This window comes from Plecotus auritus, assembly GCF_963455305.1.
Source record: "Plecotus auritus genome assembly, chromosome: 7".
NCBI classification, from domain to species: Eukaryota; Metazoa; Chordata; class Mammalia; order Chiroptera; family Vespertilionidae; genus Plecotus; species Plecotus auritus.
The window spans coordinates 38384464-38400775 of record NC_137774.1 but is presented as its reverse complement, the minus strand read 5'-3'; the positions used below and the strand labels follow the sequence as shown (position 1 = coordinate 38400775).

General features: G+C 50.5%; 1 pseudogene across 1 annotated transcript; it reads right to left on the bottom strand.

Annotated features, from left to right (window-relative positions):
* Nucleotides 1–670: 670 nt before the first annotated feature.
* Nucleotides 671–15537, bottom strand: LOC308252555 (phosphofurin acidic cluster sorting protein 2-like; annotated as a pseudogene). Its single transcript has 10 exons — nucleotides 15163–15537; nucleotides 14726–14937; nucleotides 14254–14394; nucleotides 13702–13956; nucleotides 13421–13615; nucleotides 13161–13351; nucleotides 4239–4465; nucleotides 3426–3998; nucleotides 2230–2461; nucleotides 671–1998 (listed from the first exon to the last, which is right to left on the bottom strand). The product of its transcript is annotated as a phosphofurin acidic cluster sorting protein 2-like (transcript).
* Between the last annotated feature and the right edge of the window lie 775 nt (nucleotides 15538–16312).

Genomic DNA, 16312 nt, shown 5'->3' with positions numbered 1-16312 from the left:
GGCCAAGTGACCACTGTGCTGTGGAGGGGCAGGGTGCTCACCTGGTAAATAGATGGTCCCCGACCTGTTGGGTGGTACAAATGTTCTGTAATAACACAGAAATATGAGGGTGGAAGTGGAGTCCCTGCTCAGGAAGGCGGGCAGCTGGTATTCCACCAGTTTGTCTAGTCGGTGTTCCTGGAGGTCTGCACCATAGAGGTATTTTTTTAGGGAACCACGAGTGGGTGGTGCTAGGGCCACTGGGTGGTTGGCAGCTGGGGCCCAGGGCTGGGCTGACTGGCCTCCGTGTTCTGCTTAGGACTCCCCCATTGGGAGGCCAGCCCTTGGCATCTGACCACCAGCTCTGAGTTCTGTGGGGGCAGAGTCCTGGCTTCCAGGAAGGGCAGGTAGAGAAGGTGAGAGCCCTTCTCGCTGGGAGTGTTAGGGGTCCTGAGGCCAAAATCACCTCCCATGAGTCTCAAGCTCAGCACTGCCCGCCTGACCTCCCACCACCAGAGAGTTCTGGGTAATCAGCAGAGCAGTTGGGGGCTCCCACTGGGGGCACTACATTAGTTTCTGGGTTGTGAGCACATTCGCACTTAAGAAGGTTTCTTTTTGTGTTTCCAGGGTCGGTCTCTGTACTAAACTGAAACGTCCACAGAAAAGCAGCTGGGCCCTCCTGTGCTTGGCGTCAGCAGGGCCACAGGCAGGGCTGGAAGGTGGAGTCGGAATGTCTGGAGATGCAGATGGGGAAGTGCTGGACGTGGGAGGACCCCGGGCTGCCAGCTGGAAGAACTTCAGGTCATTCCACACCACACCTTTGATGAGGACCCGCAGCATGTTCTGCTGGTGCTGGCCCTGCGGACTAGGCAGCTTATGCCCTCCAGGCACTGGCTTTAGGACTCCACAACCTTGTCCTTGGTTTTCTTGGGCAAAAACAGCACCTTCTTTTTCTTCTCCTTGGTGAGCCCTGTCATGCACATGGTGGGTGTTGCTGCAGCCTCTCCCCTGCTGTGCAGCCTACTGACCTGGAGAGAGTGGAAGGTGCACTTGAGGGTGTTGTTGGTGGTAGGCAGGTCTTTCTTCTTCGAGTCTCTCTTCCTGTCTGTGGGCTGGGCTGCAGTCCAGTAATCCACCTGCCGCTCCATCAGCTTCGTGCCATCGCCCTGGCAGGAAGTGGACAAGCCCCAGTCACTGACGGGGTGCAGAGGGGGGTGACAAGGCCTCATTGGCAACCAGAGGTATGGAGAGAGGGATGAACGAAAGCATGCTGCAGCCCAAGGGGGCCCATTATCTGAGTCTCCTGACGTGTCTGAGGACTGTTGCACTATCCCAACTTTCACCCCCTCCCCGAAGGGAATGAACCATAAGGACTCCTCGTGGGGGCTCTTCTGCTTGTAGGAGAGCAGGGCTTCCTCGACGGGCAGTTGGTAGGCACAGTTGTCCCCATGATGTACTGTGTGATTCTCGTCACGATGTCCAGCGTGTCCTGCATGGCGCTCTGGGCCTCCAGCTTGTGGAACAGGTCCCGCCAGGCCAGGTCCTGGAAGAAGATGTTGTAGAGGTAATGCATGGAGCCCAGGTGCCTGGCCACAGGTTGGGAACCCAGCGGGATGACCAGGAAGTACATGTATCCCAGCCAGTCCAGCATCTTGTAGGACAGCAGCTCCAGGAAGATGCGCAGCACAGCGCTGAAGTAGTTGTGCCCCTGCCACCAGGATCTTCACCGGCTTCGGGGGCTGGGAATTATAGTGACAGTATCTCTGTATCTGCCAGATGATGGAGCTGAATGCTGCCTGGACGTCAGCCATGAAGCAGGTGCACAGCAAGGCAGCGTGTGCCCTTGCAGGGTGTCCGAGGGGAACTGACCCTGCCAGTTGGAGGTGTTAACGAGGATGATGTTCTCCGGCAGCTGGTCATCAGAGATGAGGATGTGGTTCAGCTGGTTGTACGTGGTCTACTGGGGATCTGCAGCTTACTCCCTGGGTCCGGGCAGCGCTCATTGTCTAGGGCCCAGGCGTCATCAAACTACGGCCCGCTGGCCACATGCTGCCCGCCGAGGACATTTATCCGCCCCACTGGGTGCCGCTGCCTGTCCTGCTTAGCAGCCGACTTGTCCCAGGCCCGCAGTGCGCATAGGAATTTGTTCATAGTTGTTTTTTTAAACTATAATCCGGTCCTCCAACGGTCTGAGGGACAGTGAACTGGCCCCTGTTTAAAAAATTTGAGGACCCCTGGTAGGCTGTTGACCTGCTTGTTCTGTGGCTGTGCCATCTGCCGCTCCTTCAGGTACATGCCCCAGTCATGGTGGCTGGGATGCTTCCCCTTGGCCTTGGTGGAGGGGATGATGAGAGCTTCAGTCTTGGTGATGCACCCACTGGGCAGTAGCTTCTTGGTGAGCATGTCCAGGGCTGAGGTCTCTACCTCGGGGCTGTCCTTGGGCTGTGCTGGCTGCTGCCCTGGGTGGGCATGCTCTGAGGCGCTAAGTGGGAGACCCTGTCACTTGGCTATTGCTGCCTGGGCTTGGTCTTCTCGGGCACTGCGGCCAGACTAGGAGGCTCCTTTGTTTTGTTAACCTCACTGGAGGTTATTTTTCCACTGATTTTTTAGAAAGTTGAATCGAGGGGGAGAGACAGAGAAGGAGAGAAGCATCAATGTGAGAGAGACACATGGATTGGTTGCCTCCTGCATGTGCCATGACCAGGGCTGGAGATCAAGCCTGTAATCGAGACAGGTGTGCCCTTGATCAGAATCGAACCCAGGACCTTTAGTCCATGGGCCAACACATTAACCCTCAGTGAAACCTACAAGGCTTGGAAGCTCCTCCTGGAGCTGGGCACCTTGGATGCTCCCCATGTCCTTTTTCGAACTGAAATGTGACAGGCCTTCTCAGTATGGCCAGAGCTTAGGCTTGATGGTGCTGAGAAGGCTGTCATCTTCCTCCCTGTCTAGGCTACTGTCGCTGGTTCTCCAGCATCTTAGACAGAAGGTGCAGGTCCTCCTCCACTCGGGGATATGATCTGCAGGGTCCTGCTCTGAGTGTAGGACATCCTCTGACACTTGGGCCCTGCTCAGCCAAGCCATGACATTCTGATTTAAATTTGGATGCCTTGTCATGGACATGGTTGTGACTTTCAATAGTCGCTGCTAAGTGGGCTCCCTCATGTCAAAGTCGTCCTGGTCTGGGTCCTACCCATGGGCAGCATCTTCACTGGCCTCCTGCTCTGAGAAACTCTCATACTCCTCCTTTGAGTAGTGATCTGTGGACTTGGCCTTGGGCCAGCCTGCATGGCACTGTCCTCATGCTAGTCATGGAGAAGGTACAGGCCCAGGAGACCTTGGGGTTGAGGGTGCTGTGGGCCACCGTGTTCCAAACACTGTCGATGGGCTATTTGATGCCTGAGGCTCATGTGTTCTCTCACACTTCGTCCAGATTTGCAGGCTACTGTTGGCTCCGGGCCCTGTGGATGCTCCCCATCTTTGTCTGTGAGCTGGAGTGTGCCAAGCCTTCAAAGTACAGCCTGAGCTTCGGCTTGGAAGTGCTGTTATCATCCTCCATGTCTGGGTCACTGTCGCTGGAGTTTTCTAGTGTGTCGAATAGAAGGTCCAGATCCTCCTCCAACCTGGGGACATGCTCGAGTCCACAACCTCCTCTGACACTTTGAACTTGTCCAGCCATGCCACGACTTTCTCCTTGATATTTTGTGGCCTGGTAATGGACGTCTTTCCTAATATCCATGGCCTCTGCTTCTTGGGCATCCCCATGACAATGCCCTCCTCAGCCAGGTCTAGCCCATGGGTGGCATTGTTGCTGGCCTGTTGTTCAGAGGAGAAGCTCTGATATACCCCCTTGGAGTAGTTAACCCTTGACTTGGCCTTGCATCTGGCCTGTATGGCACTGTCCTCTTGGAGGATGAGCTGGCTGACAGGGAGCACATCCACATCTCAGCCACTTTGGCAGAAGCCTCCTTGATGCTGCTGCAGAGGCACAGCCCCTGCCACCCTTGAGGGGTTGCTGCCTGACCTCGGCCATGTGGATGGTGCCCACAGGGAGTGTCTTGTAGCTCCAGATGATCTGGTTCTTAAAGCGCTTCCTCCAGTGCACAGGACCTGTAGCTTGTTGTAGCTTGTTGTCTTCTCCCCTGAGGAAGTTGGGGTCTTGCAGTGAGGTCAGCCCCAGGTCTGTCTCCAGTTGTCCACTAGGGAACAGCACACTCTCATAGGATGTGCTTGTAGCCCTGCATTTTCATGATGATCACCATTGATATGAGGTTGGAGCCCTGCATCTTCACGGCAATCACCATGGAGATGAAGTCCTTCTCCAGCTCTTTGAAGACCACCATCTTCACTAAGGTCAGGTTGCACAACCTGGGCACGAATCTGAGGCTGGGGCTGTCCAACTCCTGGGTAGCAAACAGTTTCTTGGGCATTGGTGTGTTGAGCCTGGGCACAGGGCTGGGGGTGCAGGGGGTTGTGGAGACCAGGACTGTGGGCATCAAGGAAGCTGCAGCTGCTTGCCCCATGCAGGTCCTTTCTGTATTCTGGGGTGATGGTTTCTCTTCCTGTGTTGGGACAGAAGAGAGACATTCCATCAGGGGCAGCTTATGAACTGCCAGGTGGCTTGGGGGCTATAGTTCAGACTGAACCCCTAAGCACTCAGTGATTATTGTCAGGAGGTGGGACACGAGTGATCCAAGGACAGCGTATGCGAAAAGGGACCACATGCTCACTGACTAGTTCAGGGAAGGCCTGTGCGGAGTTCTTGCAAACTCAGAGACCTAAAGTTATTACAAAGGATGTTCTGAAATGAAAACTTTTAAGCTAAATGCAGTTTATGGTGGGTAGTCTTGTCCTAGGCTGGCATCTTCCCTGACAAAGGTCAATCTTTACCTTAACTGAGCCTGTCTATTGTCTATTGGCATCTACAATAACATATCTTTGGAATGTCAAAGGAATTTCCCTTTTTCCGGACCCCTCAAAGCAGAGACAATGCTCTGTGGAGACCACAAATGCCCTCATTGTACCCGAGTTAATTGTTGACTTGTAACTCTCCTATATCCACCTATGTAAAAGAAATATGTCTGTGTCATTTTAATGTTTATCCAGTCACATAGAATTCCCCACTTTGATTTCTCTGGGACCCTAATGTATCACCACTGGATTTCATGTTACCAACATACATCTCCTGTTTTGATTGTAATGTATAAAATAAGATGCACAACCGCCATTCTCCAGAGCATTCTCTCAATCCACTGAGTTTTTCTTCCCACCAATTGTTGACAGCTGGGCTTAAATAAACTCACAAAAATTCTTCACAAGTTTGAGTGTTTCTTACTTTGACACTTACTTGGCGTAGTGGGTCAGGATTCCAAAGAACTGCCCACCCCCCTTCCCCCCCCACACCGCTTCCCGGACCATACTGTGGACCCGGTGCTAGGATTCAACAAAAGACCCATTGAACCCACTGGTTCCCCAACCATCAGGTGAACCTGGGTGAATTGTGCCTTAGATCTAGGACTTTCCCTTACTGGTGGTAGAGGGTTTGATTTATTTGAGCTGTATTTTTAAATATTCTAGGTGTAACTAAGATTAAGCATTGAGGGAACTTAGGCTAAGACAAGACAGAAGGAACAATGTGTGGCTGGTTTTATATTGTGGCTTTCCAATTGGAATTGCTTTCTGAAAATCTGAGAAAAATTAACCTTTGCTGTATAAATAAAAGTTGAACTCGATCAGCTCCAAAAATACAGGGGCATGTCCTCCCTCCAGCCTGAATATCGGGTATTCTCAGGTGACTAAGAATCTCTGTGGAGGTGTCAGGTCATTCCTCATGACATGCAGGGGCCCCAAAGCAAAGATTTCAACTCAAATGCAATTAAAGTGACTGGTTCTGGTGGGGGAGCACCCATAAGTTTTGGTCAACTAGTTCCCTGAACCCTCTGGTTGTTTTAGACAGCAGGGAGATAAACCAAGGCAAATAAGAGGGTTGAATGTGACTTGAGGGGTGAGAGCCTCATGGAGCTCAACCATAAGCAATGCATGTTGACCAGCTACATTATATAACAATTCTAGAAAATTTGCTCCGATTCTGCAGATATCAGAAAAACAAACAAACAAAACAACAACAATAACACACACACACACACACACACACACACACACACACACAACTACAAAACAACAAAAACAAAACACACCTAAAATTAACATGGGATTGTGCCTCCAAGGCCAGGAGATGCCAGATCCCAGCCCTCATTAATACTCCTGATAGGAAGCTTTTACTTGCAAGTGCTTTACAGAAATGGGAAGATTTAACTAGAAAATATTCTACTAAAAATGGCCAAAATGCAGTTTTATTTGCGTGTCTAAATTAATTTTTGGCATGCAAGAAAAATGCCAGGTCTAACATTAAACTGAATGAATGAATGGAAGCATATCTTGATTTGGAAATGAGGAGATTCTAAGGAGAAGCACATATAAATTCTTTTTTAAAAAATTAAGGAATTAGAAATTTTAGAGAATGTCTCTGAACTCTTCCGAAGCTAATGAATGCCAACACCCTATTCTTCCGCCTTCTCTAGTTCCACCACTACATCCTTCGCCCTTTCCCTCCATTCTTCCTTCCCCTTCAGTCCCCTCCACTACCACTCCCCACTGACTTAAGGAATAATGAGAATAGGAATTCCAACAGCTTCCTTTGGAGAAAAGCTTGTCTCAGCAAAAGAGGAACCAGCAATTGTTCCTGATTTTCTCAATGACCCTGATGGGTTCACAAAGACATTTAACTGTTAGAACATGTAATCCTGGCTATTCTAACCAATTCCAATGGATATAGCTAATGGTTTCTGCCAGCAAATGCAACACAATTTCTAAATAAGGTTTGCAAGAAAATTCCTGTAGCGAAGTCTGCCCACTGTTAGAATCATAGGAAACTGAAATAGGATGTAGAAAAAGAAAAAAAAAAAAACACAAAACAACCATAGGGTTGACCCAAGGGTGTTTCTCCTTCTCACTGATAGTTTGGGAGAAGTTAAAATGATCATAGAAAGGGAAGCCACTAAGACCCCTGTAGATACTGGGGCTACTTTATTTGTTCCTAACCACATCCAACTAAGAGGAATTTTTATTTTATTTTATTATTCTTTTTATTGTTTAAAGTATTACATATGTTTCCTTCCCGCCCCCCCCCCCCCCCCCGCCATGGGTCCCTCCCCAGCCACTCCCAACCCCTTGCGCATGCTCCCACACCCCCAGTGTCTGTGTCCATTGGTCAGAGTAAAGCTTCTGTGCAAATGGCAGGAATATTTAACCAATGTCTGTTTTTAATCAAAACCTGTTTCCAACTAGGGAATGTTACAGCAATATTAACAAATATATATCTTTGCTAATAAAATCTGCCCCAATCCAACTGATAGGGAGAAGTGTTTTGTTTGTTAATTTGTTTTATGAAATCAGTGATACCCATACTTGCTTTTTATAGAAGGGTAATATGCATTTAGAAATTAATGAACAAGATACCGAACCCAACAGAGCCTCAGATGAATCCAGTGGGGTGTCCTTAAAGTTGGGGTCCTGGCTGCACCCAGGTTTCCTCAGGGGCTCTGGAAAAGGATCTGCTGGTGGAGTCATGCACAGACATGGAGAGGCATGGGGGAGATGGTGAGCATTCAGCAGGCAAGATGGGCATCTGGCCAACATTTGTCTGAAAAGGAGCCCAGAGTTGGAACCACATACATGCACCTCTGTCCTATACCCACCCAGGGGGGAGGGAGCTGGGCCCCTTTGTTCTGAGGTCAGGCTTATGCAGTTCTGAACCCAACCCTCAATGGAAAATGGGGAAACTGGTGTCCATAGAGTGGCAGATGTTACCCAATGTCCATGACATTCAGAGCCCAGAGTTCAGGAGTGTTCAGACCTTCCAGGCCAAGGATCCCACCTCTCCAGCAGAGTTGGTCTGGACATTAGAAATCCTGACATACTGGGAAGCTCCTGCCTATTCCTCTGTATCTGGGAGCTGGGGAGTGGGCTGGGGAGGGGGTGCTTTGTTCTGGGATCCAGAAAGAGCACTAGCTTTTTTTTTTTCCAAAGATGAATTTTTATTTTATTATTTTTTTATTGTTTAAAGTATTATATATGTTTCCATTTCCCCTCATGGACCCCTGCGCAGGCACTCCCACCCGCTAGCACATGCTCCCATACCCCCAGTGTCTGTGTCCATTGGTTATGCCTATATGCATGCATACACGTCCTTTGGTTGAACTCTTACTCTCCCCCCACCCCACTCTCCACTGCCTTCCCATTGAGATTTGAGAATCGGTTCGATGCTTCTCTGTCTCTGGATCTATTTTTGTTCATCATTTTATGTTGTTCATTATATTCCACAAATGAGTGAGATCCTGTGATATTTATTGTTCTCTGACTGGCTTATTTCGCTTACCATAATGCTTGCCATGTCCATCCAAGCTGTTGTGAATGGTAAGAGTTCTTTCTTTTTTCACAGCAGCACAGTATTCGATTGTGCAGGTGTACCACAGTTTTTTATCCACTCATCTGCTGATGGGCACTTAGCTGTTTCCAAATCTTAGCTATTGTGCTGCTATGAATATATGGGTGCATATGCTTTCTGATTGTTGTTTCTGATTTCTTGGGATATATTCCTAGAAGTGGAATTACTGGGTCAAATGGGAGTTCCATTTTTAATTTTTTAAACAAACTCCATACTGTTTTCCACATTGGCTGCACCAATCTGCATTCCCACCAGCAGTGCACAAGGGTTCCTTTTCCTCCACATCCTCACCAGTATTTGCCCTTTTTTGATTTGTTGATGATAGCCACTCTGACAGGTGTGATGGTATCTCATTGTGGTTTTTTTTTAATATATTTTTATTGATTTCAGAGAGGAATAGAAACATCAATGATGAGAGAATCATTGATTGGTTGCCTCCTGCACACCCACTATTGGGGATCGATCCCCCACCCTGGGCATGTGCCCTTAACTGCAATAGAACCCTGGACCTTTCAGTCCGCAGGCCGACACTCACTGAGCCAAACCGGCTAGGGCACTCATTGTTGTTTTGATTTGCATCTCTTGGATGATTAGTGGCTTTGAGCATATTTTCATAAGGACAAGAGACATATGAAAACAGAATTTTTTTTCTTGTGACTAATAAAAAGAATTTTATTAAACTCACTGAAGTCACATGTCCACATACAACCATCATCACTGTGGTCTGGCCAGTGAGATGTGCTGATACCTCCACTCTGGGGCCCTGAACCACACACCCCAGAACCACCTGGATGTGGAAATTGGGAGCTGTTAGAAAGGGGGAAATGGAAGTCATGTCCACCACAGGCCATTGTCAAATAAAACATTGACTTCTGGTTCCCACTCTGACATATAAGAGCTTGGAAGTCCTTACTCTCATCCTTACAATAAAAAAAAAAGATGAACAATCCAAAAAATAGAAACTCCTTTTCAATCCATCTGAAATTAACTATGACTGTGAAGTACAATACAAGCTAGCTTATCTTCCTGATAAGATGGAAAACATCTTTTCCACTCAAAGTGAGAGACAAAATAAAAAAGCATAAGAGAAGACAGATCTGAACACATCAAAATGTAACACCTCTATTTGGCAAAACACACATCAAATTGAGACAAATGGTAAGCTAGAGAAACCATTTGCAAGTTACATGGCAAAAAGCTGATATCCATAACAGTTCAGATTTCCTAACAATCCAATGGAAAAGAGGGCAAAGGGTCTCAAACCGAAACTCCAAAACAAGGACTAGGCCAAAAAAGTATGTAAAAGATATCCAACTGCAGTTTAAACCAGAGTGAAAAATTCAGATGAAAATATTGCTCTTTCTCACCCTGGACAGGGTGCCTCATCAGTTGGTTGGGGAGTCATCCCATACACCAAAAGGTTGCAGGTTTGATTCCCGGTCAGGACACATACCTAGGTTGTGGGTTCTGAAAATGTTCTGGAACTACAGAGTGTTTGTGATGTTATGGAACAGTTGCAAAAAATTGTGAATGTACTTGATGTTGGAATTTATACTTGGAAGGATCAAAGAACTAAAATTTATATAATTTAAATTTATTTTAATATAATATTTAAAATACATTTTATTTTACTCAATAGTATAAGGAAAATGCACTAAAGTTCTAAGTATGTGTAAGATAAACACAAAAATGTTTTAAATTGCTATTATTGGGGAGGGGAAGCCCTCTCTGCCATGGCAGCTGAAACAGGCTGCAGCCCAGGACCTGGGACCACAGGCCTCGCAGGAGCTGAGGCGAGTTGCTCACAAGCTGAGGTGGGTCCACATCTGAAAATTCAGTGACAGCTGTGCCTGGAGCCTGCTCTGGCTCTGGAGACGGCACCAGAGTTGGCGTTTCCTCTTTAGGTGTTTCTTCATCTTATTCTGGAGCTGCTTCTAGATATCCAGGAAGAGAATATGTTACACCATAACTGCCTTTTGTGTACCTTCCAAGGAAGGGAACCTCCCATCTCCATCACTAAAATCCCAGTTCAAACCCAAACCCAGGAAGTCCTCCAGACTGCAGGCCATGGGCACTGACCTGAGCAACTCTGTGCTCCTGCCCAACCCCAGCCTCTGGGAGCTCTTCTCTGTGTGGTCCAGCCCCATCCCACCCCCTCACACACACCACCCTCTCTGACTCCGCCTCCTTCTGTGTCTCAGCCTCAGTGGGCTCAGGTGCTCCAGCTGTGAGGGAGATACTGGGCCTGGTTTGGCAGGTCTGGGACTGGAAAGGTGGGCTCTATGGAGGCCAAAAGCGTGATCAGGCTGGGAAATTCTGGTGGCCGATAAAAATCTTGAGGGTACTGGTCCAGCCAGATGCCCAGAGTGCAGAAGATGGCCCCAGGAAGAGAGAGAGATGGACAGCAGGGTCTGAGGCCTGGCCTTTCATTCCACACGGCCCTCCCAGATCACCACTCAGAGAGCCTGGGGTCCTGTGCCTGCTGCTCCTGCCAATCCAGAAGCCAGACCTACTCCTTGTCCACCTTCAACCTGGCAGTCCTGGCAGAGACGCGCCTGGTCACCCAGGAGGGGCTGGCAGAAAGCCCTCCTAACTGACAGCTCTGGATCAATGAGGGAACCACTTGTACCCCTTCTTCATGGGAACCTGACATGCTCTCTCAGTGTCCCTGTTCCCTCCCCCTACCCTCCCACCCAAATGTCAACTCCATGAGGACAGGGAGGGCTGGTGTCTGCTCTGTTCATGTCACTCATTGACACACAGTAGGTGCTCCAGGAATAGCTGACCAATGAGCGAACAAAGAAAAACCGTCTCCACCTCTGCCGACCCAGAGACCTCCTAACACCTCAGACTTTGGCTCCTGGACCTACATGCTGCCTAATTCACTAGCTGCCTGATTCACTAGCTGCCTGTGGGGTTCTTCTCCTCCCGTTGACATTTACCTCCCATGGGTAGAGAGCAACAGCCACACTGCCACTGAGGAGGTTCTACAGATTAGTGAACAAGGTCCCTGGATAGGGGTGCAGGCAGGGCTGGGATTAGGAGTGGACGGGTATGAATTTTCTGAGGGGCTCACTCTGTCCACTGACCTCCCCACTCGCCCACACCACCCATATCCACATGCACAGCTCTCTGATTCATGTCCTTTTCTCTAGGAGAAGCCCTCAGACCTCTGCCCTCTTGCAGAAATCCCACCATGAGTGGGATCCAGGGTTCTGCCAGCACCTTGAATTCACACTCCCCATACTCCTCTCCTGGCTCTGACCCAAAACTGACTCACGTTTTCTGCTGGAACAGAGGTCCACAGTCCTCTTCACAGTACGGGAAGATGCGCCATAGGTAGAGGAGGCCAGGATGATGTCACATCGGCTGTCCTGTGGACACTATGAGCCTGTGACTGAATCGCTGAGCCAACTGCAGAATCGCTCCCGATTAGAAGGAAGCTCTGCAGTGCAGGCTTGGGGTCTGCTCTGAACACTGGATATGGTCAATGCCTAGAGACATGTCTGTACCTGGCAGACTTCTCATATATTTGCTGAGTGAGTGAGCCCAAACCAGCCCCATCTCAGATAGCTGGGCGAGCCTGGGCCCCACTGCTCACCCCTGGGGTTTCTGATCTGGCTTCACCCAGGACAGGGACCCATAATGGAATTTCCAATCTCTTTATCTAATGAGAAAAGTGCTTAGCCCTAGGCCTTGAGGAGAATCACGAATTTGGCAGAGACTTTGTCAATAGTAAGAGAAAATGACCAATTGGCTCAAACACAGCCCCTCCAGCAGACATCTCCACTGTCCAGACACCCAGAGGCACCCCACTGAGACCCTACAATAACCTATTGGGCCTCATTTCTCCCCATGTTCCGAGGAACAAAGACTCAGAGACATGCAGTGACCTGAAGTTTCACAGCAAACAGGTGGTCAAATGACCACTGTGCTGTGCAGGGGCAGCGGCTCACCTGGTACATGGCTGGTCCCTCACCTGTTGTAGCAAATGCTCTATAATAACAACGAAAGGTGGGGACAAATGTGGGGTCCCTGCCCAGGAAGGTGGGCACCGGTATTTGAGCCCAGGTGGTCAGTACCACACTGGTCCTTTGCTTTCTCTCTTCTGTTTTGACTTGTGAGGAGGGAGTTTATTGGACACCACGAGAGGGTGGGACTGGGGCCATTGGGCTGGTTGCAGCTGGGCCCAGGGCTGGCTGACCGGCCTCCGTGTTCTGTCAGGTGCTCCCATGGGAGGCCAGCGCTGAGTCGGGCACACAGTGAGGCTGACTCCCCGGGAAGCAGAGTCCTGGCTTCCAGGAGGGGCAGGTCTTGACGGTGAGAACCTTTCTCAATGGCGGTTTCTGGGTCCTGAGGGCCATCACCTTCAATGATTGTCCAGCTCAACCCTGTCTGCCTGACCCCCCACTCGCCAGAGCGTTCTGGGTAATAAGCAGAGCAGCTGGGGGCTCCCTGTGGGCTCCACCACGTTACTTTCCAGGTTGTGAGCTCATTCACACTGAAAAGGGTTCCACTTTGTGTTTCCAGAGTCTGTCTCGGTGCTAAACTGAAATGTGAACAGAAAAGTGGCTGGTCCTTCCCGGGATTGGCCAGGGCAGGGGAAGGGCAGGGGACAGGCAGGCTTGAAGGTGGGATTGGAGCGTCTGAAGATGCAGGTGGGGAAGTGCTTGACTTGGGAGCTTCACGTTGTTCCACTCCACGCCGTCGAAGAGGACCCGCAGTGTGTCCTGAGGGTGCTTGGCCCTGCAGATCAGGCGGCTGATGCCCTTCCGGCACTGGCTCTGGTACTCCACGTCCTTGTCCTTGGTTTTCCTGGGCAAACACATCACCTTCTTGTTGTTCTCCTTGTCCACAGTCATGGACCTGGAGGGCGTGGCTGCAGCCTCACCCCTGCTGGGCAGCCTGCTGAGCTGCAGAGACTGGAAGGTGCACTTGAGGGTGCTGTTGGCAGTAGCCTGGTCTTTGTTCTTGGTGTCTCTCTTCCTGTCTGTGGGCTGCGCTGCAGTCCAGTAATCCACCTGCAGCCCCATCAGCTCAGCACCAGCACCCTGGCTGGTGGAGGACTCCTCTCCACTCACAGAAGGGGAGGAGGGAAGGATGTATGAGGCCTCCTTGTTTGCCACAGACCTGTGTGGCGGGGTGGACGACAGCACGCTAGAGCCCAAGTGGGCCACATAATCTCAGTGTCCTGATGCGACCCAGAATGGTCCCACAATTCCAGTTCCACCACCCCCACAAAGGGAATGATGGTCAAGGACTCCTCATTGGGGCTCTTCTGTTTGTAGGTGAGTGTGGCCTCCACGATGAGCAGTTGGTGGGCAAAATTGGCCCCTGAGACGTACTGTGTGATTCTCAACACCAAGACCAGCGTGTCGTGGACAGCCCTGTGGGCCTGCTTGTAGAACAGGTCCTTCCAGGCCAGGTCCTGGAAGAAGCTCTTGTAACAGTAACGCACGGAGCCCAGGTACCTGGCCACAGGGTGGGAACCCATCAGGATTACCAGGAAGCGAATGTAGCCCAGCCGGGAGGGGCAGGGGGGGGCAGATTGTAGGACAGCAGCTCTAGGAAGAGCCACAGCACAGCGCTGAAATAGTGCAGTGCCCCTGCCACCACGATCTTCACAGGCTTCGGGGGCTGGGACTTGAGGTGACAGTACCTCTGTATCCACGAGATGATGGTGCTGAAGGCCGCCTGGACCTCAGCCTTGGAGCAGGTGCACACCCCGGGCAGCATGTGTTGCTGCAGAACTCAGACGGGAACTGCACCTGCCAGTCGGAGGCAGTGAGGAGGAGGATGTTCTGGGGCAGCTGGTGTCAGAGATGAGGATGTGGTTCAGCTGGTCGTACACCGTCTCCCTGGGGATCTGCAGGTGGCTCAGCGAGTTGGGGCAGTGCTTGTTGTCCAGGCTGTGGACCCACTTGTTCCTGGCTGTGCCTCCTGCTGCTCCTTCAGGAATGTGCTTCAGCCCCAGCAGCCCTCCTGCTCCTCTGGGATCTGGTGGAGGGGATGAGGAGAGACTCGGTCTTGGTGATGCACCCACTGGTTGCTTGGGGCTCGTCTTCTCAGGCACATGGGTTGGACCTGGAGGCTCCTCCTGGCACTGGCACTGTGGATGCTCTAGCTCTCCATGAATGCTGGGCTGGGACAGGTCTTCCAAGTATGGCCTGAGCCAGAGCTTCGGGGTCCTGAGGACACGCTCATGGGCCACTGTCCCTGGGGCTCCCTAGTGAGTCATACAGCAGATCCAGGTCCTCCACCTCAGGAACCTGCTCCGAAGACTCCTGCTCTGAGTCCAGGACCTCCTTCCACACTTGCACCCTGCGCAGCCACGCCCCAACTTTCTTGTTGGCATCTTGTTGCCTGGTCATGAATGGCGATCTTACTTCTCCTTGGCGCTGCTTTTTGGGTGCCTCAAAGTCGAAGTCCTCCTCCTCCTGGTCCTGCCGTTCCTGGAATCATGGCTGGCATGTTGCTCCGAGAAGATTTCATATTCCATCTCTGAGTAATGAACCCTGGACTGGGTCTTGGGGCCGGCCCGCCCGGTGCTGTCCTTGGGTTCAATGGGCTGGCTGGACAGGGAGGCGATGCTGACCTCACCCACGTGGGCACATGCCTCCATGATGGTGCTATATGAGGCTCAGCATCTGGCCACCCTCAAGGGGTCACTGCATCACCTCAGCCATGTCGATGGTGCCCAGGGCGAGCTTCCGGTAACCCAGGATGGTCTGGTTTTTAAGACGCTGCTTCTGCTGCAGCATGATCTGTAAGCTGTTGCCTTCTCTCTTTAGGAAGTGAGGGTACTGCAGTGAGGTCAGTGCCAGGTCGGTCTTCACGTGACCGCTAGGGGGGCAGCAGAATCTCGTCTGACCTCAAGATGTTTTTGGAGCCCTGCAGTTTCACAGTGATCCCCACAGCGCTGAGCTCCTTCTCCAACTTCTTGTAGATCAGCAGCTTGGCTAAGGTGAGGCTACACAGCCTGGGCACGCAGGTGGGGCTGGAGCATTCAAAAACAAGTTCATGGGCACTTGTGTGTTGAGTGCGGTGAGCATGCTGTCCAGACCCGCAGGCGCCAACATAGCATTCTGATTTCTACCCTGTGTTGGGAGAGGGGGCACATGCCATCAGAGGCAGCTCATAAACTGCCAGGTGGGTTGGGGGCTGCAGTTCAGACCGAACTTCCAGGCACTCAGTGATTGGCAGCAGGAGGTGGGACAGAAGTGACCACAGGTGCCACATGCTAACCTGGCGGCCTTGCAAACTCAGAGACCTAAAGTGACCACAAAGGATGGTCTGAAATTAAAACTTAACTAAATGCAGTTTGTGGTGGGTAGTCAAGTCCTAGGCCTACATCTTCCCTGACGAGGGTCAATCTTTACCTTAACTGAGCCTATTGTCTTTTTGCATCTAGAATAACATATCCTCTGAATGTCAACACAATTTTCCTTTATTCAGATCCCTCAAAGCACAAGCGCCGCTCTGCTCTCTGCAGAGTCCACACATCCCCTCATTGTTATTGGGTTCGTTGTTGACTGTTAACTACCCTGCACACACCCAAGTGAAAGAAGTCACCATTTTACTGTTCATCCAACCTCAGAGTTTTCCCCACTTTGCTTTCTCCTGGCTCCCTAGTCTATCACCAATGGATTTCATGGGACCCACAGAGGTCTCCTGTTTGAATTTTAATGTATAAAATAAGGTGCAAAGCTGCCATTCTCCAGAGCATTATCTCCATCGATTTGAGATTTTGTTTCCCAGCAATTGGTGACACTTTGGCTCAAATAAATTCACAAAAATTCTTCACAGGTTTGAAAATTTTTTACATTG